Raw genomic sequence first — 13,867 nt, forward strand, 5'->3', positions numbered from 1 at the left:
TTACCTTAAAAACTACATTTGAACTCTAAATATTTATCGCAATAAGTATGACTAAATACAAAAGTTACAAATAAAGTGAACTCTTTTTTTTGTTTTGATGGTCTAATATTATAATTCTCTACCAACATATGAACTTTTATTTTCTTTTACACACGGTTTTTTATTTATTTATTATTATTATCACATTTACCACATAAAAAGAAAACGTGATATTACATTTCAATTGTACGAGTATTATTCAAGAAATGAAACACATTTTCTTTAATCACGATATTCTAATAATTTAAAAATATTCTAATTACAGAAAAATATGTATGATTTGTAGTACTTTTTTTTATATATAATTCTAAACGACAATATGTAGTCAAATGTCAAAGAATTGATGAGCGAAATGAGATAAGTTGATGAACATATGATAAACACGCTATTCATTTTTAGGTCACGTCAACAACATATATAGGTGCGTTGGTGGTCCAACGGTTAATTGGATGTAGTGAAATTCACCAAATAATTCTTATAAAGCTAAATAATTGAAAGGGAAATGACTAATAGAGTATACATACACTATTAAAAAAAATGAGTTAAAATCTACGGACAAGGCTGATTTTTTAGAAAAAATCTAAGATGGACGGTATATCATTGATTTTACCTTCATCGCTTTCATTAAACTGACGGACAAGGTTTAGTCAAAATCAATCTTGTCCATCAATTTTTGTAAAAAGATCGAGGGACTATGTTGGTTTTTTTTTTGGAAAATAATTTTTAAAAAATTAAAATTTGCACGCATTTTGTGTGAAAAAATCTCGATTGAAAAGATCGATTTTCTATTAGTAATTTTTTTAAAAAAAAATTATAATTGATCGAACATGATCGATTTTCCCTCGATTTTTAGTAGTAATAATTCCTTGATGTGAACATGGTCATTGGTCATATAAAATAGAATAACTTCCAAGTCAAAATAGGATTTTAAAGAAACAATATCCAAGATTTGCTTGAGTTTTTGTTATTTCATTCGTGAAAGCGAAGATGTCTAATTACCACTAATTAATTGGGAAATGTTACAATCAAAGACAATTTATTCTCATCCATGAATTGAATTTCCACTACACAATTTCTGGTCAAACATATAAACACATTTGCCTAATTAACAAATGTTGCCATGGCACATGTGTATATATTATCTTCATTTTAGGACGCAACCAAACTGATCATTTGCATTGACTACTAAGCAATACGATACGATAAAATTAAAGGAAAAAAGTTTAATTAATATATGGTGGAAAGATTACGAGTCGTCATCATCGATCACCTATTCAAAATCACGCACTAGTCCTTCATTAATACAAACAAATTGCTTGAAGCAATAAGTGATCTTTGAAGTCCTAATCATCAAAAAGTGCATAATTTTACTCGTAAACGCGATCTCTTCTCATGAATTCAACATTGAATTTTTGACTAGCTTATGATTGAGACAATACCGAAAATAGTTGTATTGTTGATAAGATCGAGGAATGATATTGTAAACTAAATCAACCCCTTGCACACCCTTTAATGACCCTGGATGGATTGAATATGCACGTATATGTGTATAAAAACGATCATTTGAACCAAATTAAGGCTATTGATCGATCTCACAATACTTATATAAAATCCAAATTAACATCTAATCGACATCATCACGTCATTTGAACTAGCATGGCAAGTAGGCAACTTTCTTTGTTGTTAGAGTCATTTTTGGACCTTATTATTGTGACTATATTGGGCCTTAGCTTCATGATTATGCTGTTAACAAAAAAGATAAGGTTGTTGATAGAAAAGGAATATAGTTAACTACATATTGGTCTACAATTTGTTTTATTTCATTTGGATTTTTTCATCCCTTACCTGGATTACATGAGATTCTGTTTTTTTTTTCCTAAAAAAGAAAAACGTTTTGGTCAGTCAATTATTAAGTTATGTACTTCTTTCGAATTTATCATTTGAGTGCTAGGAAGGATTTAATGGGCATGGCGGCGCTCTAGCTTGCCAAATATTTGTTTTATTTGAGGTCAAGATTTTTATTAAATTTGTTCATATAGCATGAACTAATGTGAAACCAAGACATTGTATGAACTTCTTTAGGAAAAATTATGAGGCTTACCTAGCTCAATCCCTAAGGAAAATTATGAAACAAGACAAAAATGATAATGTATTTATGGAAACAGCTATAGTTTAAAAAAACAAAAAATCACTATATGTTTTTTTTATAGCAAATTCTCTCTCTCCGGTCAATAAGAAGAAATGCATTCAAATGTACTATGTATCAATTGTATTCAATTAAATATAGGTGAGAATTTTGTATTTTATACCAATTGTATTCGAAAAACTATTTTTGTATCAAATGTATTTGTGTTCATACGAATACAATATGCATTCATCCTCTTGATCAAATGTATTATGTATCAATTGTATATCAAAGAGATGATGTATCTGTTGTATTGCGAATATAATTGATACGGAATACAAAATAGTTATACATTAAATAAATACAAAATATAATGCAAAATAAATACAAAATACAATCTTCTTTCCTCCCTCTCTCGATCTCGCTCGCCTCTCTCGATCTCGCTCGCCTCTCTCGATCTTGCTCTACTTTCTTATTCAGGCTTGCGTCTCTCCTTTCTCTCTCGATCTCGCTCGCCTCTCTTCTCCTAATATGTATTCACTTTGATACAAATTAGTTTATATTTTGTATTTTTTTTCTCTGAGATCCGTGAATAAATACAACGAATACAAATGCATAGCAAACCAAAATATAGCTGTGAATGGTAATTATTGAAACTATTGTAGAAATCTCACGTCTAGGATTAGAGAAATCAAGGATTGTATTGATAAAAATAATATTGAGATACAACCTCCTTATATAGGAGAGAATTGTAGAGTCTTAAGTTAACTATACTTAGAGTCCTACTGCAATACTTATTACTACTATATAGTAATAATAATGCAAATATAAATAATCTAATCCTAGTTGTACTAAAATCATAATCATAATCTAATCCTAGTCGTAATATAATCCTAATTAATATAAGTAATTTAATCCTAATGTGACTCTAATTCTACAGCAATGCTGTAAACTCGTCAGTCAGCTTCGTTGGACCTGTTCCTTTGACATGTTCCAATCGTCAGCTTCCTTCTTCATCAACACTTGCTGCAGACACGTCAGTCAGCTTCGTTGGACCTGTTCCTTTGACATGTTCCAATCGTCAGCTTCTTTCTTCATCAACACTTGCTGCAGACACGTCAGTCAGCTTCGTTGGACCTGTTCCAATCGTCAAATTCCTTCTTCTTCAACACTTCCCCTCAGGCTAGTGAGTAGAGGAACGGTTACTCCTAGCTTGCTTCGAATACTCAGCAAAAAAAAACTTTGAATACCCAACAAAAACTTGTTTTGTCAATGCTTCGGTATGAATGTGATGTCTAGTCGTTGCTTGTGATAGTTCATCTGCAGATTGATACGGGTATTTCCACTAGTAAAAACACTTAAGAGCAATATGATTATTCCTACCACAAATTTGACATGACTCAATATTATTCCTCTCCTTATTTTCACTTTGAGAACTTTTATTGTTCAGAGAACCTGGTCCATATTGACTGTTCTGAGAACATGTTTCCTGTCCAACAGGCTTGAAACCTGTTTCTCTGGAGTTGATGTTGTTGTTTCCTCTTCCCCTGCCTTTTTGAACAGAGAATACCATGTTATGGCTTTGTTGTTACACCTTTTCTTCATCTTCCCTTATATCAAAACTCGTGAGAGCATTAATAAATTGATTAAGGGTGGGATATGATGCCTTACCTAATATGACAGTCCTAAAGGTCTTGTATTTGAGACCTAAACCTCTAGCAAAATTAATTACTTTTGTTGCTTGAATATAAGCTTTTTCCAAGCATTTCCACATCTCCTTGGCAGTTGAGCAGCCCACAATTATTAGGTACATGCTTTCTTCGGTCAAGGTGTCTGAGATCCAACTCCTTAGCAACACATCTTTCTCCTTCCAATCATCAATGGTGCCACTATCTTTTGCATCCTTCTTAACCGCTACAATAACTATTCTAGCAGTCTGTCCAGTGAAACAACTATTTTTACTTGATTCATTCTCTGTGATCTGAATCAATTGGGATATTTGTGTCCTCTTTATGAGGTAGTTTACTGGCTTAAGTTTAATGGAGCAAGCGGCAATGAGTTGGTGAAGTAAGGAGGTCGACATAGTGTTGGTAGAAGTGGTCATTGCAATTTAACGTGTGGTTTTTTTTCTTTTTTTGATCAGTACTCAGAGAGCGGAAGAGTTTTTATGCTCTGATACCATGTAGAAATCTCACGTCTAGAATTAGAGAAATCAAGGATTGTATTGATAAAAATAATATTGAGATACAACCTCCTTATATAGGAGAGAATTGTAGAGTCTTAAGTTAACTATACTTAGAGTCCTACTACAATACCTATTACTACTATATAGTAATAATAATGCAAATATAAATAATCTAATCCTAGTTGTACTAAAATCATAATCATAATCTAATCCTAATCGTAATATAATCCTAATTAATATAAGTAATCTAATCCTAATGCGACTCTAATTCTACAGCAATGCTGTAAACTCGTCAGTCAGCTTTGTTGGACCTGTTTCTTTGACATGTTCCAATCGTCAACTTCCTTCTTCATCAACACTTGCTGCAGACACGTCAGTCAGCTTCGTTGGACCTGTTCCTTTGACATGTTCCAATCGTCATCTCCCTTCTTCTTCAACAACTATAACTAATGAGTCTCATTTAAGACCTAATGTTTGCTATATATATTTTGAAAGTTTATCATTCTTTAATTATCTTTTGGTAGTTTTAAAAAAATTACTAAATATTGTGATAGTTTGCAGTTTTGTAGCATATGTACGCAAATATAATTAGGCAGAGATATTATATTGGGATAGTTTCAAATATATATAATATAGTAATCAGTTTACGATAAATATAGCCATGTTTTTTTATTTTAAAAAAAGATAGTCAAAAGTTATAAAAAGTATATACTAACTAAGTAACTATACGTTATGATACACTCAAAAGATTGAATACAATTTACTTATACATGAGATATACATTTACTATACTTTTTGATACACTCAAAAAGTTAAATATAATTTAACCATATGTCTATACATGAAGTATACATTGACTATTCATTTTCAACCAACTCAAAATATCCTCTAATCAGTCTCAAGTTTTAGATATGAAATTCTCTCAATGTATTGAGTCTTCTGATATATAATTTGCTTGAAACGATTTATATTTACGATACACCGAATTTAAAAAAAAAAAGAAAAGAAGAGGGAGAAGAAGGAGTAAGAAAAAGAAAGATGAATTGGGAAATGTTACTATCAAAGACAATTTAGTCTCCTCCATGAATTGAATTTCCACTACACAATTTCTGGTCAAACACATATACACACTGGCCTAATTATAAAATGTGGTCATGGCACATGTATATATATTTTTTTCATTTTAGGACGCAACCAAACTGATCATTTGCATTGATTACTAAGGGATACGACACGATATATGGGAAAAAAATAATTAATATATGGTGGAAATTGGATATAATTACGAGTCATCGACCACCTATTCTAAATCACACACTAGTCCTTCATTAATACAAGCAAATTGCTTGAAGCAATTAGTAATCTTTGACGTCCTAATCATCAAAAAGTGCAAAATTCTACTCGTAAATACGATCTCTTTTCATGAATTCAACATTGAACGTTTGACTAGCTTGTGATAATTGAGTCGAAAATAGTTATATTGTTGACATGAACGAGCAATAATATTGTAAGCTCTGCACGCCCTTCATGTCCCTCGATGGATTTAATGTGCACCTATGTGTATAAAAAGGATCACAAGAACGACATTAAGGTTATCGATCATCCTCACAATATTTAATAAAATCCAATTTAACATCTAATCAACATCACTCTTTGTGTTAGTCAATTTTGGACCTTATTATTGTGACTATATTGGGCCTTAGCTTCATGATTATGTTGATAACAAAAAAGAGAAGGTTGTTGACAGAAAAGGAATATAGTTGACTACATACTGGTCTACAATTTGTTTTATTTATTTTGTTTTTTTATTGCTTACGTGATTACATGAGATTCTTTTTTTTTTCCTCAAAAAAAACGTTTTGGTCAGTCAATTATTAAGTTATGTACTTTTTTCGAATTATCATTTGAGTGCTTGGAAGAATATAATGTAATGGTCATGCCGGCGCTCTATCTGGTCAAAAATTTGTTATATTTGAGCCCAATTCTTTAATTATCTTTTGGTAGTTTTAAAAAAAATTACGTTATATAGTGACATTTTGCGGTTTTATAGCAAATACATGGAGATATAGTTAGACAAAGATATTATATAGAGATAGTTTCAACTATGTATATAATAAAGTAGTTTATGATAAATATAGTCATGTTTTTTATTTATATAAAAAATAGTAAAAAATTATAAAAAGTATACACTAACTATACATTATGATACACTTCAAAGCTGAATATAACTTACTTATACATGAGATATATATAGACTATATATTATGAATTTATGATACACTCAAAAAATTAAATATAGTTTAACTATACATGAAGTATACATTAACTATTCAATTCTGACCAATTCAAAATATCATCCAACTAGTCCCAAATTTTTTATATGAAATGCTCTCAATGTATTAAATTTTTTGATATATAATTTGCTTGATACGATTTACATTCACAGAATTTTAAAAAAGAAAGAAGAAGGAAAGGAAGAAGACATAGAAGAGGGAGGAAGAAAGAGAAGAAGAAGGAGGAAGAAGCAGAAAAAGAAGAAGTAGGAGGAAAGATTAAGACATCATGACCATTTTTTTTGGAAAAAAAATAGGTTTGAATAATGGGCTAAAAAGATGGCAAGTAAATTTTGTGGGCTGACATTCTGTATAATTTACATATTATATATGTGCGGTTCACGGATACACTTATTATGTGTATGAATATCTTATATTTCACTATTATTATATGCATGGATATAATATATTCCATTATAGAGATATTTTATACGTATGAATATACTTATTATGGATGTAAATATAATCTATTTCACTTTTATTATGTTCATGAATATAGTATTCCGCTTTGTTTTGAATTCAAAATTTTTGTTATATTTCAAAAACTATTCTCACAGGCAGGCTCTCCCACCTGAATTCACAATTACCCTTTTTTTTGTCCAAATTTCAAATACACTTTCGACACACATTAATCAATGATTTGCAGCGGAAGCAAAACAGGACTTTTTCCAACAAAAAAAAAAAATATAGAAAAAAGGGGAATCCAAAAATGTATAGCACATAGAATAGACAAAGTGTATATCCGTTTCATAATCTCAATGTATAATTCATGTATATTGATTCATATTTAATGGCGGAGTCAAAAAAATTCGAAGGTGTACACATATTTTTTCCCTCAACAATGTTAAGAATGTATAAAATTAAATATACACTTGTAGTAGCTAATATTTAAATTCTGTATATCACATAATTTTTTTATGATCAGTGTGCACCGAACCATCCTTCGCTTAAGGAGGCTCCGGCCTTGTTCATATCTCAATGTATATCCATGTATATATGTGATATACACGCATGCTCACACATATATATCTATAGATATAGTGTATATCCATTTATATTCGTTTTGTTTTTTTTTTGCTTTAAATCCATTTATATTCGTTACATATTCAATTGTATATCCATGAAAGACTTGAGGGGAAAAAAAGAAGAGAATTCCCGTTATGTTAAAACACTCTCAATCCACAGCATAACCCATGACAGATTTAAAGAAAAAAAAAAGGAAGCCGGAGAGTAGGAGAAAATGCGTATCATATTATTTAAATGTCTAATTTAAATTATATATATATATAAAAGCACTGTTTATATAACATTTACACATTGCAACAATTTATCTTCCTCAATGATTTGAATTTTTTCAACCCCTACCAACTCACATCTCCTCTAATTAGTCCTAAAATTTACATATGAGATCCTCTTGATATTTCAAATTTTTTGATGTATTATTCACTCAAAAAGATAGACACATGTTTACCTATTAACAATAGATATCATATATCACAATCCTTTCTTTTTTTTGAAATTACCTCTATAATTTTTTTAAAAAAATAAAGGATAGTTATTCACTAATTTGAAGATCATTTACTAATGCTAAATGTTTGATGCGAAAAAATTACCATGATTTAATTCAATAAATGTGTTTTCTCTTCTTTTTTTTTTTTCAAAAAAATGATATATTTTTGTTTAGTACATATATTTTAATTTTATTATTTACTCATATAACATGTTTAGGCTACAAAATCATATATATATATATATATATATATATATATAAAAGAGAACCCTAGACCCGCCTACGTGGTGCCATCACAAATCAGAATTACCTTTTAATTTATTTTATTTTCAAAATTCATCAAAAGTTGTGACTTTTATGAAATGTTGTGACTTTTATGAAAAATTGTGAATTTTATGAAAAGTTTCAACTTTTATGAAGAGTTTCAACTTTTATGAAATGTTGCGACTTTTATGAAAAGTTGTGACTTTTATGAAAGATTGTGACCTTTCCTAAGGGTTGTAACTTTTCCAAAGAGTTGTGACCTTTCCGATAAGACACAATAAGCATTTGTTCACACTACCCTTTGTTGTCTATAAATAGAGGAATTTCCTCTCATTTTAAAACAACAAAAAATTTGAACTTCTTTTGGACAATTAAATATTTGTGTACTTTGCTCCTGTTGAATGACTTACTGATACCATTTTTTTTTTTTGTATCAATGCACTTGTGAATAGAATCGTTCTATCCTGAGAGGATCTATTTCTTTGAACCTCAGGTACTAGAGGGATATAATTTCCTTAAAGGGACATTGTGCATTCAGTGAGATCAATGTTTTCCACTCTGTTTCATTCTATTGTTACAAATTCTGGTATGTTTTTTACAGTCATTAATTTATGCTTATATTATTAATTGTTATTTTTGAGTACATGCTTTAGACTTTGTAGTTTATGTTTCTGAAAAATTATTGTTATAAGTATTTGTTAGTACAAATTAAATAACAAAAGTTAATTGAGTATTCAAGCAAGTTTTTTCTATTGGAATTGTTGAAGGTACAGTAAAAAAAGCCATCACAAATCTCTAATTTCTTCATCAACAACGTCATTCCTTCACATACAAGGATGAGATTTTGTGTTCTTTAGAAAGTCCCCTGAGAGTTAATAACTTTGCTTGTCCATATTTTTTGGTTTTTATGTTGTTGTTATCTATTTTTACTCAATTTTATTGGTGGATATTATGAGTACTTTAAGGAATGAAAGTTTATTGAAGTGTTAGTCAATTTTTTGAGGTATGTTATTTAAAAACATGAGAACTTTTCTGGTTAGACAAATTTGTTATCATCATTGGCTATCAATGTCACGACCCGATTTCTCAAGTCATGATGACACCTACTATAACCCACCAGTAGGTAAGCCAACCCGTAACCCGGAACAACAAGTAATGGGTCTGAGGGTAGAAACTAAACAAGAGTAGACAAATAACAATATAAACAGACGGAAGCAAACCAAAAACATATATACAAATAAAGATCCCTCCCAGAACCTGGAAGTCACTAGTACAGAGCTACTAACAAAATGAGTACAAGTCCCAAAAGTAGACAACAGAGACTGGACTGTCTCGAAAGGTAAAAGACAAGTCTATATATACAGATGGAGACTGAAATAGTACAAAACGTCGTGTGCTCACTCTCGTCTCCGGATCAGTCTGCTCCAAGCTCGATCAACGCTGACTACTAGTGCCCGGACCTGCATCACGAAATAGATGCAGAGCGTAGCATGAGTACCAAAACAACCGGTACCCAGTAGGCATCATAGGCCGACTGAACTTGAAAAGTAAAGGCAATATGAAAAGAAGGAATAACACAAACCGAAGTCAAGAACTAAAATCTAACTAATAAGGGAATGCACACGAGTGTACAAAGAACTAACTAAAGTAATCTATAAGCTAACTACACCTAACTGGGCCCCCATAAGCCCAGAAGGTACACTCGTGCGCAAGTTAAATAAAAACCCGAACGGACCCCCATAAGCCCGACGAGTACACAAAATAACTATAACTAAAGAGAATTGCATATGAGAACCCAAGAACGAAGAACACGAATCAGAACCTCAACCCTAGTTAGTAAAATCTGACAGTACGGAGGCCAGACCTTGAACCGGATGCTCACAAGAAATACCCAAGTAACCAATCACAAGTAACAAGTATAAGAGGCCGGAACTCTAACCGGATGCTCTATATAAGTATTTGGGCAATAGAGGCCGGAACTCTAACCGGATGCTCTATATAAGTAACTGGGCAATAGAGGCCGGAACTCTAACCGGATGCTCTATATAAGTATCTGGGCAATAGAGGCCGGAACTTAAACCGGATGCTCCATAAAGGTGCCAATGTAGCTGCTGAAAGAGTCCTAATCGATCCACACTCATAAATGTCCATGGAACGCCGTCCATACTTAGCCAATCAATGTAAGTCCTTGGAACCAAATCGAAAATCAAATTTCAAATCGCGAAGTAGAACTAGTGTCGCCGACGTAACTCGTGAAGCCGTAACATCGGGGAAAATAAGGATAACTAAAGTCGGAGCAAGCGTATCGCCTAACTAAGGCCCAATCTATCAGACTCAAGTCTGCTACACCAGTCTACAGGGATCTAAGTCGGCCGAGCGACGTCGGGGCAAAACTAAGGCCTATTGGATCCGAATAATGTATTTTTAAGGCAAGCCCTAGTCAAACCTAAATTAAGGCCCAACATGCTTCAAATAAACAATAATTAAGCATGCAAGCACTCCACATAGCGAGGAGGGTCTGTTAGTAACACAAAGCATGCTCACAGTTACCCAATAATTTCCGAAATAGGCCGAAAACATGATTTCTTAACACCTATGCAAGATTCAATAACTACCCAACCCAAATCCCAACTAATCAACATGCATTCACATTCTCGAGCTCAATCTAAGAGAGGAAAACCATAGCATACCTGTAGGCCGATCACACGCGCTCCAAAATCACTCCTTCGGAGCTTTCCCTTTATGAACGGTCTCGAAACGCTTTCCCGCTATCAAAAATAGAGTCACAACGTTAATACGGTCGTTTAGACACCAAAATCACAACAAACGGAGACGGGTCAATTTTGGAGTCAAAACGGGAATCGTGGGACCCGCGCAGGAAATTCCGAAATTAATCCCAAAAGTGGGTCCTAACCAGTTTCCCCCAGCTCATGTCCCAAAATGGGACACAATTCGGGGCTCGGGAACAACACAATATCAACATGCAACTAAAACCCAAATTTTCTCAATAATTAGAAATGGGACAGCAGCTAATTCAGCGTATTTACCAAAAACGGGCGATCTACAGTAAAATCTAACAACACCACAATGTTCTCCTCGAAAAACCACTCAAGATAGCCTCAAAAATCACCAAAATCGGATCTAAAATGGCTAAGAAAACAAGTCTCAAAAATTTCCAAAATCAAACTCACAAAAAGAGATCTGGCAGCAGGTATTTTACGAAAATTACCTCAAACGGGGATTCCAAATCACTATCCGAGCTCACCAACACGTTGTCCTCGAAAAATTTCACAACTTTGCCTTTTGGATCGCCCAAATCGGTTGAGAGATGAGAGAGTTATGAGGGTTTGAAGTTTTTGGAAATGTTGCTGGTTTTTCTGCATTTATTGCAGAAAATCTGCAATTTCCCAAAACTTAAAACTCCGACGGGGTGCTCCGAACTCGTTCGGAACCCCGTGCACGCAAACGAGATATGCAACCATACCAAATTCAATATTCCAGACTCAACGGCGCAGTCAAAATTTCCATCAGAGGTCATTTCAATAAAAAGTGGGTCTCACTTCCAAAAGCCCTTTTAAGTCAAAACCCACAAAAGGGCTCGGAAAGATATCGAAAACCTCCAGACACAAAAGAGGAGTCAATCTAGACCAAACTCGACATTCCGAAGCTAACCACGCTGACAGAATTCTCATCCGAGCGCGTTTACTTAGAATGTTGACCAAAGTCAAACTTAGGCTTAAACTTAAAGTTAAAACGCCTAATCGCACTGACTCACACTGAAAACCTCGGGAGTCATGTCGACCATGCTACTAGCCTAAAATGACCCTTCCGGAGCTGATGAAATCGTCAGAATTGGATTCCGATGTCATCTTCTTGAACTTTTGATCGAAAATGATCGTTCAAGGTTCATAAGCTCCAAAACACAAAAACGCGCACCAAGACCAAACGAACGACCAGGTGACCGAACTGTCAGTCCCAGCAAGTCATAAATGACTTGGGGTCGCTATAGGAACGCTCTAAACGACACACAGAAGGCAAGACACAGAAATGATCATGAGGGTCATTACAATCAAATAGTTTATTCTCTTTAATGTATGTTTTTTCTCGATGTTTTGTTGTCTCCTTAAAATTGTATTGATTACTTTTCGTTTGGTATGTATATGATCTCACTTGGACAAAGTTGTAGTCATTTTAATGTTTTTCTTTTTTTTTCTTCTCATTCGGCTCTTCTAAATTTTTTTGGTGTGAGTTATGACTATTTTCGGCAAGCTTAATTTGAAGAATATGAAACAAAAACTGCTCTAAATAAAAGTAATATCTTAAGTTACAAAAGATATGTCTATTAACATAGTTTTGTTGTCCTTAATGTCCCAAGTCATTGCTGAGCATTTGAGTTATCTAGGTTAGACTCATTTTTAATTTTTTAATGTTTGAGAATATTTTTTTAACATGAGTCTAGAATCCAACATTTTGGTCTACTTGTACTTTCATAATGCAACAATTATACATATATATTTCTGAAAAAGTCGTAAAGTTGCATTGATGAAGCACCTAGAAGGGCCTTCAGAACAACAATTTAATGAAGAATGAATTTCTAAAAAGGTCAGCAATATTATTTTGTTGTTGGTTCAAATTCATTTTTCTCCTTCTATAAATTTTGTTAGAGTAACAAAGTAACAATAACGAAAAGTTGTGAACGTTTAACCTCAGACAAGTATATTGTGTCTAAAAAATTTTATTTATGTTGTTGTGGTATATATTTTTAACGGTCTCAATTTATTTATAACTAATATTGGTTATCGAAAACTTTCACATAATATTTTTTTCACAAGGAGTTATTCTAACCATAAAATTATCAGATTCTATATTTTTAATGTACAAAAAAATAGAAAAAATGATGTCTAATTGCTACATAAAAACATCACTCAGGTTTAACAAGACAATTGTATCATCAGACATGTATTATAATAAAATATGTAAAAGATAAAAATGATTAGATATGAACATATTTTTAATCATTCATTATATATTTACAATTTTTGAGATATGTGATAATGTCAAATTATTTAATTTATATTGAAATGTTCTTAAAATATACTAAAATTTACTCTCTGTTTTCTTATAACAGTTAATTATTGAAAAGGTTGTTCAAAAGCTTAAAAAAATTATTTATGCCCGCGCAAAGCATGGATAAATTACCTAGTTTAAAGTATATTTACTAATCCATTATACACATTTTTCGTTACCAGATCATTCAAAACCTTCTAGCATGTTTCTTAGTTTTTTAATCTCCTGTCCAGTCAATTAAGACAGATAACATAAAATGGCTGTGTAAAATTCCTGTTTTAAATTTATAAACGTCCTTTTTACTTCTTTAATATATTTGAGAAGAAATATATATTTTTTATATT

Source organism: Solanum stenotomum, chromosome 1 (assembly GCF_019186545.1).
Source record: "Solanum stenotomum isolate F172 chromosome 1, ASM1918654v1, whole genome shotgun sequence".
NCBI classification, from domain to species: Eukaryota; Viridiplantae; Streptophyta; class Magnoliopsida; order Solanales; family Solanaceae; genus Solanum; species Solanum stenotomum.